General features: G+C 36.7%; 1 pseudogene; it reads right to left on the bottom strand.

Moving 5' to 3' along the window:
- Nucleotides 1–16781: 16781 nt before the first annotated feature.
- On the bottom strand, nucleotides 16782–17611 carry LOC114619531 (annotated as a pseudogene).
- Between the last annotated feature and the right edge of the window lie 498 nt (nucleotides 17612–18109).

The following is an 18109-nucleotide window of genomic DNA, read 5'->3' as shown; positions in this document are numbered from 1 at the left end:
AGCAAACATGGAAACAAAGTGAGGGACATAAACTGAAGGAGGGGCCATTTGAAGACCTTTCCACCTGAGTATCCACCCCATATGCAGTCACCAAAGGTAGATGCTGATGTGGAAGTCAGGAAGTACATGCCGATAAGGGCCTGATATGGATGTCTCCTCAGAGGCCTTCAAGAGTCTGACATATTCAGAGGCAGATGCTCACAACTAGCCATTGAACTGATCATGAGGTTCTCAATGGAGGAGTTAGAGTGAGGACTGAAGGAGCTGAAAGGGTTTGTGGCACCATGAGGAGAGCAACAATACCAACCAACCACAGCTCCCAGGGTCCTAACCACCAGCCTGGGAGCACTTATGGAGGGATCCAGGGCTTCAGCTGAATATGTAAGAGTGGAGGGCCCTGCTGGGCACAGGTGGAAGATGAGATCCTTGACCTCATGAAGGCTGGATGCCCCAGGGGGTGGGAATTTTGAGGGTGGGGAAGTGGGAGTGGGGGGTAGGTGGGGGTTACATCCACAGAGAAGAAGGTGGAGAGGTAAGGGGATGGGGGGTTCCCGGGTGGGTGGGGGATGGGGTAAGGGGATAACATATGAAATGTAAATAAAATATCCAATAAAAAATAAATAAATAAAAGGATACTGCCCCTTTAAATGCTATACTTGCTCAAGGTCATCTGGATAAGTTTTCCCCTAGTCTAGCCACACATATTTAAGAGTCACTGCATTTATAGTCCAAGGGAGTACAAGTACTAACAAAGGTGGTGACAAACTGAGTATGGACTCCATGCTATCAATCAGTTTCATGGGCATGCAAGAGGTAAGAGTGATTGGGGTCATGGGTGATTCCTGCTAGATTTTGATAAGCGCATGGGAGGCCAGGCATATGTATGAAATTTAATTATTTGCTAGGATATTGACATTGTCGTGTATGAAACTGAATCCTCAGTTACAATGGAGACTTAAAGATGTTGGACATGCCTGGAACATGCAATGTATGTCAGGAAAAACAATAGCTATTGTATAAAGACAAATTACCAGAGCTCATTGTAGTGTGACTGACAAGACCACTGAAGTAAGGAAAGTCAAGTCTATGGAACTCATGTCTTGATGGTATTTTGTACTAAGAAAAGGGCATAAAACTACAAGATGCAAACTTCACCCTCTTGATTTTTGGACTTTTTCTGTTGAATTGTTTATCTTTATGAATGATACCATTACTTTTTGTAGAATGGGAGAAGAAATTTTCCTAGGTTTCAGTAGATACTCTGGACACCTAGACTTTGGGATGATGATAGAGTTGCTAGATTTTTAGAACTCTTAAAGACAAAGTACACTCGTTTTGTGTTCTCTGATGGATATGAGTCCTTATGGGCCCCTGGCCAGAATGTTATGTTTTGGACGTGAAATATTTCTCATAGACTTACATTTCCAATACTTCTTCCCTACCCTCTGGCACTATCTTTTCAATCCATAGAGGTGTGTACCAGCTAGTGGGGCTAGATTACTTGAGCAGCCTTCATAATTACCCTTCTGTTTCCTGCCACTATGTGTGTAACATTCTCTACCAAAGATTTCTGCTGCTATAAACTGAATTACTCTGAGTCTTTCCTGCCAATAAAAACTATACCCATCTAAGACTGTGGCAAAAATGAATGTTTGCTTCCTATAAATAAGTAAGTCGTAGAGAGAGGTAAATTAATGTTTGTAAATATATGGGTGTATTCATTGTATTTATTGTATATACAGTATTTATTATGTTATAATGAAGTTACATAATTTTCAGAAAAATGCTAGAAACCATCAAAATAAGAAAAGTAAACAAGACTCTGAGTGACAAATACTATTTTTTTAAAGTAATCTAAATTCTTAAACATTTTATAAAAGTAGTTTTGGAAACTTAACCACTGTGAGCAGTAGAGAAATTCTGGTTTACAGACAGCATCAAATCAGGTCCTATGAAATATACATGTATACATGTGTACACACACACACACACACACACATACAGAGATAGAGGGAGGGAGGGAGGGAGGGAGAGAGAGGGAGAGAGAGAGAGAGGGAGAGAGAGAGAGGGAGACAGAGAGAGAGAGATTGATTCATTTTTTCTTGAAACTTAACTCAATAAATAGAGATGAATCAGAAGATTTCTTGAAGTTGAGAATAAAACAGAGGTTTCTCTATTTAACTCAAACAGTGTCAGTCTAACTATAAACTGGTGATATTTTTTTATATACTATAAAGATTATGTGTCTTATGTTAATTCCATAGCCTAAGTTCAATTTATGAACATTATATGTTCTATGATAACAAGGACTAAATAAAATATCAATATATAATTTCAGATAATTGAGAAATGATTATCACTCTTCAGAGTTGCCTCAAGTAGAACCACTATACTGTATCTAAACGTTTGACTTGATTGTTTGGTGCCCTGCAGAAATCCCCTCAATGTGGTATAGTGGGAAAGTCATACATATCTGTGTTATCACTGTTCTGCTATTAATAAGATCACCACAGGTCCTTTAAGTAGACAGTCATATTCCTAGAGTGTTTGCCTTAAGTTAACCCAGCATGACAGCAAGTTTAATATTTTATTATCATTCTGGGATGAAGGACTATGACATTTGCATTCAAACAGACTCAGCAGGCTTATTTTGTCAAAACTTATTTTGCTAGTGTTTAATTACACAGTTAACAGTACAGAACATATAGGAGCAGTGACCTAATCTGACTTAATCTGAAGCCATATTGTCCTCACTTTAAAATTGTTTCTGTCTTGGTTGTTACTGGATATCACTGAACCCCCTTGTTGACTTATCCCTAATCTTTGTGGCTTTTACAGCACTGAATTGAGGAAATGTTACAAATACTTTGTAATCTCAAATAAACACAGGTATCTGTCACTTGCTGTCAAGGATGCATCCCCTAATACATTATTAGGTATTTTTTATTATGTTAACATGATAGAAAATACTTACAAAAATGTACTTAATAATGAAAAAAATGTAGGATATTGTGATTTCAGTCTGAAACCTCCTGTCCAAGTTTATGCTTTGGGAGTCTTTTCCAAGCTCCTAATACCAATTTGAAGACTGAAGACAGGTCCAGAGATGGGAAGTTGCTGGTGGAAATGAGTCCCTCAAACTGGGTCTTTGACTTATCAACCAGCATCTTGCTCTAATTTTTTTATTCTTTTCTGGACTGCCATTGTATCATGGTCCTGGCCACAACCACCTTCTGCCATGATCACTTCCGTGCCTTCTTCACCATGCTAGATAAAACATTTATGAATTACAAATTAAAATAATATTTTCTTTTCTTAAGTTGTCACTATCACATATTGGATCATAGCAATCTATCAGTAAGTAATAATCAAACTGACATATAGATATCAAGGTTATTTGGATGAGTAATCTGATTATGTAAGATGTCAGTTAGGTCTTTGAGCCTCATTTGTGGGAGAAAGTTTGAAGCATTAGAAATGTGGGTTATACAAGCCACAGAATCAAGAATACTACATTTATTGGGTATTCTGGTGACCTCACATGCAACAACAACATGAGTTCAATTCTCTAACCATATACATTTAAAAGGAAAGCACAGTGACTGCTGTTCACTGTCTCAACACTGAGGAGATAGAGACAGGGAAGACCAGGAGTCCATAGTCTTGCCGTTCTACTCTAATTAGATGCCCAGAACAATGAGATACTCTTTAAAAAATAAGTTTAACTAACATTTAATTACAGAATTATATGTAAGTTTACTCCATTTTGAAACAATTTCTCCTTGAGTAAAGAGAGTATACAGTGTATAGTATTTTACATGCTCTACCAGATTTTTCTGCTACCGTGAATTGAATTGCTCTGTGTGCCCTTTCTGCCAATATAAATTATGCTCATCTAAGACTGTGGTAAAATGAATGTTTGTTTCCTTAAGTTATGACTGTTAGACAAACATACATAAAAAAAATTTTACTAAAAATAAAATAGAATACTCCTATTTTAGAATCTCTCAGGTTTTTAATTAGATAATAACTTCAAGTCATTTGGTTTAGTTAGTATATATGAATGATAACCAATCTGAACTAACATTAATATCACTATTAAGAAATGTATGTCAGCTCTTACTCTCTTACTCTCTTGCCCCTAGCTTTCTCTGTCCTCTCGCCTTTCCCCCCTTCTCTTCTCCCTCTCTCGATGTGGCCATGGCAGGCCTCCACTTCTCTCCTCTCTCTCTTTCTCTTTTCCTTCCACCATTCCTCCCGTTTCTCTCCCCACCTTTGCCCTCTGTCCTGAATAAACCCCCTCCCCTTTGGAAAAAAAAGAAATGTATGTCATATGTTTGGGGTTTTTACTTAATGTTACTTTCCTGTTCTATGATCCCATCTGTGATGCTGTTTTACACTCAACTGTCATGTCGCCTTACGCTTCTTTTATCTTTGACTTTATTTCACAGATTTTTCTCTATTTTGATTTTTCTCTATTTTGACTTTGGTGATTTTGAGGTATACTGCTAGCTGTCTTGTACCTTATCTACTAGTTTATCTGATGTTATTTCATGTGATTAGTTTGTTGGGTGAAAACAGCATGAAAATAAAGTGTCATGGAAACAAATAACTGAAGCAAATACTAGGTAAGGAAGAAGAGCTGAGACATAAACATGCAAATGACATGTGGGCATAGTTTAGGAAGTGAAGCACACTGAACTGAGAAATCGCTAAAGGAATCAAGAAACATCAGTGAAGTACATGCCTGACATGTACTTCTTTCAGACTTTGTGAACTCTACTCAGATAATATGTGTGTTTGGTTGTTGTAGTCGTTGAATTTTTAATGTGAAGTTTTTCATTTATTAAAAACTTAAGTCTTTCTTCACATTAACTGAAGAAAAAGTGAACCACTCACTCAGATACCTTTCTTTTAAGTGAAACCAGACTCCTTGTTATCAAATTAGGTAGCAAACAGACCATGGAAGAAACAAACTTTATTCTGGCCAAGTCTTTTCTTTTATTCTTTCTTTTCCTTTCCTTTCCTTTCCTTTCCTTTCCTTTCCTTTCCTTTCCTTTCCTTTCCTTTCCTTTCCTTTCCTTTCCTTTCCTTTCCTTCCCTTCCCTTTCCTTTCCTTTTATTTTCTTTCCTTCTTTTCTTTCTTCTTTTCATGAAAATATTTTCCTCCATGCTGTATGTACAAGCACATGCAGATGCTTTAAAGTTGAGATTTATAATTATCTAAACAAAACATGTTACAGAAATGGACTGAAGCCAATTGAAAGTATGTTATTATTTTTTGTTGTAGCAATGGTGTAGTAAGTTCACTTCATCTGGTCTCTGGGAATGTACTTAACCCTATAGAGGGAGTTGCCTGTCTGCAAGACCCACTGCTCAAAAAAAGTTAATTGAGTCCCTATGGTGAAGCACATTCCTTTCAAAATGATCCTTCCATTCTCTCCTGTTTTCCACGGGAAAAAGTCAATTGATAATTTTATGTATCTCTGAAACCACTGTAATTAATGAATGTTTCTCAAATTACCCTAATTACTTCAGCAAGTTGTAAAATTTTCTACTTACCAACTTATTTGAATCCATTTTTCAATGAGATATTTCCAAAGACAAATCCTTTCCCAGGAACTTGTCTGCTGAAACCAAGGCAAATGCAGAAAGTAGGACATTTAAAACTCATGAAATGGGCCAATAGATACACCATATATGTGTTACCAGTATCTACCAATAGTCTCTAGTGTTAGTGATTCTCATTGTTATTTGAATCATCCATTCATAATATAGGTCATAATCAAAAGCCACTGATTTATTATTGTTGATCTCTGATATCTGTAAACAGGATTTTTAAAAAAAAATATTATCTTAATCCTGCCACTTCATTCTTATAAACTGGTTTTACTCCTTTTATTTTATGAGAATAAACAGGTACTAAAAAATTGAACCCAAGCCCTTTGGAGGAACAGCAAGTGCTCTTTATCACTGAGCCATCTTTCAAGCCCCCTTATTAACTTCCATATGTCCAAACTTCTTTAATATATCTGACATTTTAGTGGCTATTTCTCTCTATGAAACTTTAAGTATTTAGAGTATGATTTCTTTAGGCAAACTCGGTGTGAATACTACGAATAGGATTGCTCACGAATGATAAGCCCCTGTGGAAATTTTATTCCAAGAATTGTCAAGATATATTTTCATCAACGAATTAAAGATTTACAATAAAGTAAACTTGTTTGAGGCATAAAATGCCCTTTTAAAATCATATGGAGTGACTGTGCTTAAACAACCAAATCAATTTCCTGGTTTATTTTGAAGTTTAGGCTCAAAATTTAAAGTTCATTTTTATTCAAATCTTTAAGTAATGAGTTTTTGTATAAAGTTCTGGTTGTATAAAGTTCTGGAGACAATAATAAACTATGATGTTTGTATGTGTGTGTGTGCCTGTGTGTGTGTATGTGTGTGTATGCCAGTGCATGCATGCACATTTTGAATTGCTTTGATTACACAGATTAAAATCAAAGAGTGAATTACAGAGAAATTGTTACAAAAGATTAACAGTGTCTGTCTTTAAACTCTTTTTGAAGTTAAAAAACTGTAGAATTTCTGCAAGAAATCAAACATTCTAGAATTCAAAGTTTTAATGTGTGTCCACGATGTAGATCCCTCTGTAAATCTTTCCATTTTGGTACATATCAGTGATACTAACAGCAGCAATATTAAGGAACACATATGCAACTATTTCACTCCTAGATTCGTGATGGAGGTATTAGCTAAAAAATTGTAATAACAAAACACCACTGCTTCAATACTGAAGCTTAGTGGTAGGGTGCTTACACAAGCATGAGGAAACATTGGGTTCAATTTACAGCTCCAGAACAATATCACTCATTTTAGTTGATGTATATTAAGTGCCTTCCAAATTTCGAGTCACAGGCACAACATAGTAGGTTGTGAACACGCACAACTGTATCCTTGAAATTGGAACTACTGATGAAACTCTTAGAGAACAAAATGTTATTTTAAAAAATATGTGAGAAAAGATGCTACAAAACTTTCAGAAGAAAATAATAAGAAATGTGTTGTGCAACTATCTTGATTGAGAGTTTACTATTTATCTTCAATGGATAAGCAATACAATCTGTTATGTGATTATGAAAAATGATGCTTAGAACAGAAAGATGTCAGAAGTTGAATAATCTAACTCCATGTAATGAAAAGTGGTGAACATTTCAAAATAATCATACTAGAAAATGTATATGGCTTAATAAGACAGTCTTTTTTTAATAAATACAAGAGAGGTGAGCTTTGTATAAGATAGCAAATTATTTCAAAATTCAGTGTCTTTATATAATAAATATCTAAGAATGATTATTCAGATTAGCAACTATATTAATAACTTGTATATTGGTATAACAAAATCTGCAGGAAAAACTAGAACACCACCACAACAGGTTAAGCAAAGAATTTCTTTTGGTTCAAAACACTCTTTTAATGAAAGATACAGTGATAGGAGGTCTTATTGCATCGGTAGCATGAGATCTTCCTGTAGCTTTAGCTGTGGAGTAGAGATGGATGTGGGTGCTGCATTGGATTTCCTGTCTGTATTCAGTCTAGGACAACAGCGCCCAGAAGAATGCTACCTACATTCAGAATGGGTCTCTCCATCTTAGTTAAGTCTTTTTAGAAACAGTCTAACAGTCAGACTCATAAGTTTATTTCCTGGGTTATTTAAAAATCCTGTCAAATTCATAATCATGATTAACAACCATAGCAGTTTCTTATCATAGATGTAAAATAACGGACGTGACTGAGGCTGGGAACCACTGGTATAAGACTGAGAAGGAGAGTGCTAAGTATGATTTCTGAACAGGGAATATCCATTGTCTCTACATTGTCACAATTAGATGACATTAAGCAATGATGCATTGTCAGGAGCTTTGCTCCAGTTTCAAAGGTAAGAAAAGACAACAGCAATTAAGACCTCTGCCTTTGAAGATATTTCCTAGGACTCTCTTTTGTGTCAAGTGATGATACCAGTCTGTGTTCCATTATATACAGAATCTAAGCATTGAATACTACATGATATAAAACAGGAGATATTATCTAATGGTTTCTGAAATCTACTTCTATCTCTCCTTCTCTTATATAAAACATCCTGACTGCATGTAACTCTCCCTCCACTGCTTCCAGCATTTCCTCCTTGCTTCTCAATTCTTCCAAGTCCATTCCTCCTCCATTTGCTGAACAGGACACAATAAGATGAGAATACTAGGCACACACTCTCATATCAAAGCTGGATGAGGTAATCCTGTAGGAGGAAAATGGGTCCAAATAAGGAGCCAAGAAGCCAGTGACTTACTCAATCCCACTGTTAGGAGTTCCACAAAATCCCAATCTAAACAATCAGAGAGTGTATGTGGAGGACCTAGCTCAGACCATGTAATTGCTGCCTTAGTCACTGTGAGCACCTATCTGCTTAGTTGATTCTGTGGACTGTGTTTTCCTGATGTCCTTGACACCACTGGTTCCTACAATCCTCCCCCCACCCCACCCCCACACACTTAGTTCACCAGGATTACCTGAGCTTTGCGTAAAGTTTGGCTGTGGGTCTCTGCATCTGCTCTGTATCTGCTACCAAAGGAAGATTTTATGATTATCCCTAGGCAGTGATCTATGGGTATGGCAGAATATCATTGGTAAACATTTTTTTTTCATTCACTTGTTTGTTTTTCAGCCAGACATGTTTGGTTCTACCCTAGCTCTCTAGGCCCTCTAGCTTCCAGTTCCTGGCCATCCAGGTCGTTGCAGTCATTAGCTCTGTCTCTTGGTTTGGGCTTCAAGGTAGATTAGGCAATAGTTGGCCAATATAACAATTTCAGCTCCTCCATTGCCCCACCATATCTTGCAGGCAGGACAGGTTATGAGTAGAAAGTTTTGTGACTAGTTTGGTGTCTTAGACCCACCACTGGAACCCCTCCTGGTTAGAGAGGATGGTTAGTTTAGGCTCCATAGGTTACATTATACAATCCTTCCCTATGGTCATCCTTATAGGGTCCAGAAGTTTCCACTGTACTAGGATTCCACACCACCCACTAAAGCCCCTCATTTCCAGTTGACTCTCCCCATATTCTTTCCATCTCTCCTCCCCATCCCGGATTCCTCCTGTTCCCATTCCCACCTGCCCCAGGGAGATCCATATTTCCTCCTAGAACCTCTCTGAGTCTGTAAATTTTAATGTGATTATCCTTTACTTAACAGCTAATATCAATTTAGAAGTAAATACATATTGTGTTTGTTTTTTGGGTGGGGTTTCAATATTACAGGATGAATTTTCTATCCATTTGCATGCAAATTTTATGGTGTCGTTTTCTAACAGTTAAGTAAGACTTCATTGAATAAATATACCACATTTTAGTTGTCCATTTTATGGTGGAGGATAATCTAGGTTATTTCCAGTTTCTGGCTATTATGTATAAAGCTGCTATGAACATATATGAGCATGGGTCCTTATAGTAGGATGTAGTGTCCTTTACATGCATGGTCAAGAGGGGTATAACTGGATCTGGAGGTAGATTGAATACCATCTTTTTGAGGAACTATCATATTGATTTTCATACTAGCTATACAAGTTTGCATTTCCACCAGCAATGGAGAAGTCTTATTCCCCTTGGATCACATCCTCTTACCCATGACTTGTTAATTATGTTACTGATATTAGCCAATCTGACAGGTGTTAGGATGGAATCCCATAGTAATTGTGATTTGCATTTCATTGATGGTTAAGGACATTTCTTTAAGTGCTTCTCAGCCATTTGAGATTTCTCTGTTGAGAATTCTTTGTTTAGATTTATACTCCATTTTATAGTTGGATTACTTAGTTTACTGATGTCTAGTTATTTGTGCTCTTTATATATTTTGGATATTAGCCCTCTCACAGATGTGGAATTACTGAAAATCTGTTGCAGTTCCATAGGCTGCCATGTTGTCTTATAAATGGTGCCCTTTGCCTTACAGAACCATTTCAGTTTCATGAGGTCTCATTTAATGATTGTAAATCTTAAGACCTATGCTATTGATGTTCTACTAAGGAAGTTGCCTCCTATGCCAGTGTATTCAACGTTATTTCCTGCTTTCTCTTCTATCACGTGAAGTATGTCTGGTTTTATGTTGAGCTCTTTAACAACTTGGATCTGAGTTTCGTGCTGTGTGATAAAGATAGATAATTTTTCATTCTTCTACATGCAGACATCCAGTTAGACCAGGATCATTTGTTGAAGATGCATTCTTTTTTATATTGTAAAATTATTTTTTTCTACTTTATCAAAATCAGGAGTCCATAGGTGTACACATTTACAATAGTATATGTAAGCTACTCCAAAATTTCTACCAGGGAACTCCTATATCTTATAAGCACAGATTAATTAACAAAACAAAAATCAGTAGCCCTCCTATATACAAATGACAAATAGATTGTGGAAGAAATCAGGGAAACAGCATCCTTCACAATAGTAATAAAAAATAGAAAATGATTGTGAAGTATCCCTAACCAAGCCAGTGAACGACTTATATAACAAACACTTCAAGTCTTTGAAGAAAGAAATTGAAGAAGATATTAAAAGATGGAAAGATTGCTCTGCTCATGGATCAGGAGAATTAACATAGCAAAAATGTCTGTCCTACAAAATTCAATCTATGGTTTCAACAAAATCACTATCAAAGTTTCAGTATGATCTCTACACACCTTGAAAAGACAACAGTGAAATCAAATTCTGATAATGGTGAAAATGTATTATATAAACAAAAGATCAGCAGCAGCACTCCTTCTCCCTTGTATTCTTCTACAATTCATGGAGGGATTGTTCTCACACTGTTAATCTGGGTGCTCTGGTAAACTCTTCATATCCTGGACTAGCTTCAAAATGATGGCAACACTTCTTCATGAACTTTGTAACTCTTGAAACCTTTTAAAATAGAATGTAAAACAACAAAAAGGAAAAATGTCAAAAACCAAGTTGGTTTGCACAGCTTATTGCATCTTCCTAAGAGGCTAACTGATAGAAAAGAGTCAAGCTTCAAATCAAGAGCTTGAGAATGGAGAAAGTGTAACTTTGCAGTTCCTATATGAGACAATTCTGCATTAGCCCAGTGAGGAGGATTATTATTATGTGGGCAAGAAAACCAGACATTATTTTATATGTCAACCAATACACTGAGAAACAAAATGAGTAGGAATAATTAAGAAGGATGCTGAGCCTCATTCAGAGCCTATATAGTAACATGTGACCTTGAGTCTATTCAAGGCTTGAATCTAACTTTCATTATACAGTGAATACAGGGGATAACACGCTCCAGTGTCATCCACTTCCCCACATCCTACCTTTTTGTGTTTATAACCCTTGTGTGAATGAGTATAAATTACAATTTGAAATAAATAAATAAATTATATATATAAAAAAAGAATACAGGGGTTAAGAAAAATGCGCCAGGAGGAAGACAGAAGTTGATATATAATGTAGATAATTTGACAATGTATGCAACCCAGTTTTATCTACAAATTACTTAGAGAATGCTTATAGAAAGAGATAATGAAGAAACTACTCTACATTTAAAAAATCTTAAAAGATCATACATGGGATTTGTTTGGATTCACAAGCCAAAATTATCAAGAAAGTAGAGATTTTGATAACATTGATATTAGTATATACCAATAATTTTAACTTATGAACATTAAGTGAGAATTTTCATAAGTATTTAAAAATTATATTATTTAAATTTATATTATTTAAAATATATAAAAATAAAATCTACAGTTGGCTTATAAAAACTGAAGGAAATAAAGACACAGAGAGAAGGTTTAGCTAGAGTAAAAATCTTAATAGCAATTCAATATAATCAGCAGCAATATCAGTTTATTTTATTTTCATGAAAGTACAAAATGAATAATTTTAAGTGCTTTCAGGTAACTTCAAAGTTCACATTGGTTTTTATACAAGATTTTATATGAGTGTCACCCTAATTTCTTATTAAAACTAATATAAATATATGGAAAAGTCAAGAACTGTCAATCACTCTGCATACCAAGAATAAGGCAAACATAGGGATAATTTCCTTCAAATTAAAAAATTCGTTGGGCTGGTGGAGGAAATGCAAACTAATGTACTTGAAATCAGATAATATGTAGCAGATAATATGTAAAAATATTTTTTAATTTGCTTCCCTTAATACTGCTTAAGCCAGATTATAGGGTACTTTAATGAACAGAAAATTATCTGCACTCATAAAGATGCTTAAAATTAACGACAGAACCTGCTTGAGTAATGATTTTTCTCCTTCTTTGCCTGTTCATTAGGTAGACTCTTTGTAAAATGCTTTAGAATATGTATCTATCGAAATACAACATTGTTGAGGGATATGTAATCTGCTCAGACAATGTGTTGAGGATTAAGAAAATGTACAAGAACTATATTAAAATATTGTGTTTGAACAAAAACCAATCTTAAACTACATCACTTGAACAAAGAAGAACATGGTGCATCAAATGCTTAATATATGACCATGAAGAAGAAGACTATCCCGTCTTAAATGAAACATGGCTGCGGTTAATGCTGACTACTGGCTGTGAATATTTTTTTTGTCTATCTAGTGTGATGATCATATAAAAACCCACAATAGCTAAGCAACTAAATGGGGAATAGTTTTTAAACCAGTTCCTAATATGTGAATATGCAGGAGAGAATTCATATATCTAGGTAGAAATTCTGTACCACACACACACAGACACACACACACTATTTAGAATATATTCCTATATTAAAGTTTAAGAAAGTAGCTTACCTTTGAACTTTCTTGACAAAACAAACAAACAAAAAACAAACAAAAAAAACAGAAAAAAGAATATTTGGTGTATATGTGCTATATACCAGAAAAAGAAGACTTTATGTAGCCATTTGTTGTTGAAGGGAGCATTGTTCACTAATTTATGTACATTATAGGACTTTTAACAAAAATTGCTAACTGTATGATTCCTTCTGATTTTCCAGTCACCCTTGCTGTTATCTTATCCTCTTCCCTCTGTTTATATCTAACTCACCCTTCATAACTAGAGCACACCCCTTTTTCCTCATTTTTACCATCACATCCGTTTCAGTGATGTACATATCTTAATGTACAGGTAGCTCTGGTGGGTGACACATGTGGTCTACAGCAATGGAAGACTATTGATGACTTTTTTCCCCAACACACTTCACAATGTAGTGTTTTATCAAATGTATGTTTATGACTTATTTGTCAAAAAAAACCCTATTTGGTCTGGCAGTTTACTCTACATGTTTATGTATCTGGTTCTATGCCAGTATCATGCTGTTTCTGTTATTATAGTTTTATAACATATCTGGTGCTGCCAGATCCTCTGCAGTATTATGCTAGTTGCACAAAAGCATAATGGAATTTTATTCAGCTGTAACAAAAACTGTAATTATAAAATTTCCAGTTTAGTTATTGAAACTGGGAAATATTATTTTGAGTGAGGCAACAAATACCACATGTTCTTTCTTATGTGTAGATTCTTGCTTTTTTTTCTTTTGTTTTTTCTTGATGTTTTACCATGATTACTTACAGAATTCAGAAAATTAGGTAGGAGAAAATGAAGCTATACACATAATATACATTAAATAAGGAAGATAGCAGAAACTAAAGTAAAAAGAAAGAAAAAAGGAACAATGAAAGAAAGAGAGAAAGAAAGAAAGAAAGAAAGAAAGAAAGAAAGAAAGAAAGAAGGATGGATGGATACAGAGGATGAAATGGTTTAAATAGAGACGATGTCAAGATATGGTAGGTGGTGACCAAATAAAGGATAGCCAAAGGAGGCATATGAAACCATATTATCCTGTAACCCATTCAAAAAAGATAAAAAAATAGAGATTGAAGGGAAGATTACCTGCATGGGTAGATAATGCTGCTTCTGTTAGTAATGAATTTTTAACAAAATTCCAAATGCAGATTTTGAAAATCTTGTAAGAGATCCAGGTTACAGAAGTGCTAGAAGCCCCAGGGTTAGCCATCAAAATCTTGAGTACAAGACCCTAGTGCTGACGGCAGTATAAATGTATGGATTGAGTGTTAAGACATCGCTAGGGATTAGACACAAAACATTATGTGTAAATGAACAAAGATGCTGGGTGTTAGGATAGTACTATCATATTCAAGCAGTGGGGGCTAGTGAGAACAGCAACAGATAGGCATGGTGGCGTGTGCCTTTAATTTCAGCACTCAGACGGGAGAGCAAAGCAATTGTCTGAGTTTGAATCCAGCCTGGTCTTTATAGTGAGACCCTGTCTCAGAGAGAGAGAGAGTGAGAGAGAGAAAGAGAGGGAGGGAGGGAGGGAGGGAGGGAGGGAGGGAGGGAGGGAGGGAGAGAGAGAGAGAGAGAGAGAGGCCAAGTACAGCAGTATGTATAATTCAATTCAAATATTTAAAACATACACATATGTATGTATATACATACATACATTTATTGTATGTATACATTGTAGACATACAATACATGTATAATTAAATAAATATAATAATACATGTAATTACATTAAGGCACAGGGACTTGCATTTTGTTTTTGGCTTATCTTCAGCTCACTATTTTCTTGTCTTTGCCTTTTTATTAATTAAAAAAATTGTATTTACTTAGAAGCATTCAGAATGTCAACAAAACAGCTGCAATTTTTTTTTGCAATTTCAGAGTGGTATTCAGCTAACAGAGCAATTATCTTTGTATAAGCTGCATCAGAGACAACTGAAAGTGAAAAAAATAAAATAAAATGAAAAGAAAAGAAAAAACAAAACCAAACTACTGTCCCCATATATAACTAATTTGTGCTGTGCACCAACACGAACCTGCTTTAAATTTCCATGGCAATTTACAACCCCCAGACTGTACCAGGCAAGGTTAGTGGCTATTGAAAATACCACTAGGACAGGGCTATCTAAAGATACATTCAGTAGTGTAACTATACAAAAAAAAAGACACTCTACAGTTTAAAAATAAATCTTACATAGCCTTACATTTCAATTTTTTTCTTTAAAAGGAGTGAGTTGTGTACAGGGGGGTTAAATGCTTTATAGACAAGGAAAAAAACTGAGCTAGAACCAATTTATTCATCATCATCATCTTCTTCTTCTTCTTCATTTTTGTCTTTCTCTTCTTCCTCCTCCTCATCTTCCTCTTCCTTCTTTTTCTTGCTCTTTTCAGCCTTGACTACCCCCTTTTTCTCTGCATCAGGTTTTCCTTTAGCTCTGTAGGCAGCAATATCCTTCTCGTACTTCTCCTTCAGTTGGCAGCCTTGGCTGCTTGTCATCCGCTGCAGTGTTGTTCCACATCTCTCCTAGCTTCTTTGCAACATCAGCAATGGATAAGCCAGGATGCTTACCTTTGACTTTTGGGTGGTACTCAGAACAGAACAGGAAGAAGGCCGAAGGAAGCCTCTTGGGTGCGTTGGGGTCCTTGAACTTAGTTTTGGTCTCCCCTTTGGGAGGGTGTGTAGGTTTTCATTTCTCTTTCATAATGAGCCTTGTCAGCCTTTGCCATATCTTCAAATTTCCCCTTTTCTTTAGCAGACATGGTCTTCCACCTCTCTGAGCACTTCTTGGAGAACTCTGAGAAGTTGACAGAAGCATCTGGGTGCTTCTTCTTGTGCTCCTCCCGGCAGGTTTGCACACAGAATGCATATAAGGACATTTTTCTTCTTGGCTTCTTAGGATCTCCTTTGCCTATGTTTAGTTGATTTTCCTCCACGAGACACAGAGTCCCCCAGTGCCTGTCCGGCTTTCGCTTGCCCCTGTGCTGTCTCTATGGAGCTCAATATACTGCCTTGTCTCTGCCTTTTAAGTCCAAGGATTAAAGGAGACTATCAAAATGGCTGGCTAAGAATTACTCTTATTCATATTTTCTTAGTATACTTTTAGTAATAACGGAGACAGCTACTGGATCATTTTATAATGAGTAAAGATACTTTGAGTAAAATAATTTTAATATCACTCATCATTTTTCTTGATTTCTGTCTCCTATTAATTTTTAGTTTTTTTTTTCAGACTAGCCTTTTAAATATTTTATTAATTTTTTATTTTATATGTTTGAGTGTTTGTCTACATGCATATATGTGTACCACATGCATGCAGTACACAGCGAGGCCAGAAGAGGGCATAAGATCCTCTGGAACTGGAGTTACTGATGATTGTGAACCACCTACCATGTGGGTGCTAAAATCTGAACTCTTTCCAAGAGCAGCAGCATAAAACCACTGAGCCTCCCCTCCAGCCCCAGGCTAGAAGTTATGTGTGTGTGTGTGTGTGTGTGTGTGTGTGTGTGTGTGTGTGTCTGTGTCTGTGTCTGTGTATCTGTGTTTTAAAACAAGTGTTTTGTAACGAAGTAAGACTTACAAGTAACTTTAAAATCTATGGCAGTTTTCCCAGCACTCAGTGCTGTGCAGCCATCACTACAGTGCCATTTAGAAAACTCCCATCACTCCAAGCCCCTTCTTCTTCCATCCCCTCAACTCTTGTGTCTGCGCTTTTGTTTGCTCTGAATGTTTTATATGAACTAAACAATACATTAATAATATATGTGGCTTCCTGTGTCTGTCTCCCTTCATTTAGAACATTTTCAAGGCTCACTCATGCTGTAATAATAGTTGGGTACTTAACTCCTTTTTATGGATGAATAATGTTCTACTGTGTGGTGTATTCGCCTGTCAGGACTGCTTTAACAAAATTACAGGCTGTGTGGCATACACAATAGACACTTATTTTCTCACAGTTCTGGGGTCCAAGATCAAGATGCCATCAGGGCTGGGCTCTCTTAAGGCTTCTCTCTCTGGTTTGTAGATGGCCACCTGCTTGCTGTGCTCTCATTCGGCCTCTTCTATATCCGTGTGGTCAAAAGTTAGGTACTCCTCTATTATTTCTTCAGAAATGATTATACAGTCTGCCTCCTCTCCTCCAACAGCAGATGAGTCAGAGGCTTTGATGGTGGGAGATGCTTTGTAAGAAGATGAAAAATGTAACTTCTTTCCCCTTATACCAAATATGGTAGACTCTCTTTCTTGAGACAAGGTTGCTTCATGTGAAGCTGACATAGCAGAAGGGGATCTGGGGTACAATCCATAGCCTTCACTCAGAGTGATTATCTGCCTACCCAGAATCCTGAGGTGAGGAAAGCTGGATGGCTTTCTCTCTGCTGGCACTCTCTCTGCAGGCCCTGTGTGTGCATGCTCAGCTTCTGCTCATACAGGAGCTCATCGATGGCTGTGAACATGGCTTGGACTTTCTCAGTGGCATTTTGGTCAAGTTCACCATAGCCCCAAGAGAAGTCGGAGCTGCCTTCTGTTGAGATCCCTGTGCTTGCATAGCTTGGAAAAGCAGTACGCGAATTCCCAGTGTCAGTTGATGTAATAGGTGATTCTTGGGTGATGTCAGATTCACTTTGAGAACTTGTATCTTTCTCATGGCTGTTGTTGGTAGAGGAAATGTCATCCAGCTGCTCTGGAAGGGGATGGTGGTTAAGAGCATGCTTTGTTAGTCCTTTCAGCTCCACGCTCTGTGGCACGGCCTTCCCACTGTATCTGGAGATCATCTTCCTTTTTCTCCTCCGTGTCCAGGGCGGGCAAGCCAGGGCGGGAGCCTCCGGGCCTGGCCCTCTCGCTGGCTCTAATTTTTAGTTTTTCGCATTTATATTCAATTTTCCATTCCTTGTCCTTTGTTTTCTGAGACATTTATAGACCTTCCACAGGTCTGGGCCATTGGTTCAGTCAGTTAAGTGACTACTGCAAAACCACATTACTCTGAGTCTGGACCTTCCATACTCAAAAACTTTTAAAAGAGCCAACTGTAAAACCCATGCCTGTAATATTAATGGTTAAAAGTAGAGACAGGCAAATCCTTGAAGCCTGGTGAACAACCAGACTAGCCCATCAGTTAACTCTAATTTGTGAGAATATCTGCCCCCAAAATAAAGTGGAGGGATGAGGAATGGCTCATGGTCAAGAGCCCTGTCTGATCTTCCAGAGGTCCTGAGTTTGGCTCCCAGAACTCACAGTTATTCATAAATATCTATAACTCCTTTTTGAGGGCA

The sequence above is a fragment of the Grammomys surdaster genome, unplaced genomic scaffold (assembly GCF_004785775.1).
Source record: "Grammomys surdaster isolate TR1022 unplaced genomic scaffold, NIH_TR_1.0 63, whole genome shotgun sequence".
In the NCBI taxonomy this organism is placed as follows: domain Eukaryota; kingdom Metazoa; phylum Chordata; class Mammalia; order Rodentia; family Muridae; genus Grammomys; species Grammomys surdaster.
This window is presented reverse-complemented; position numbering and strand designations above follow the sequence as displayed.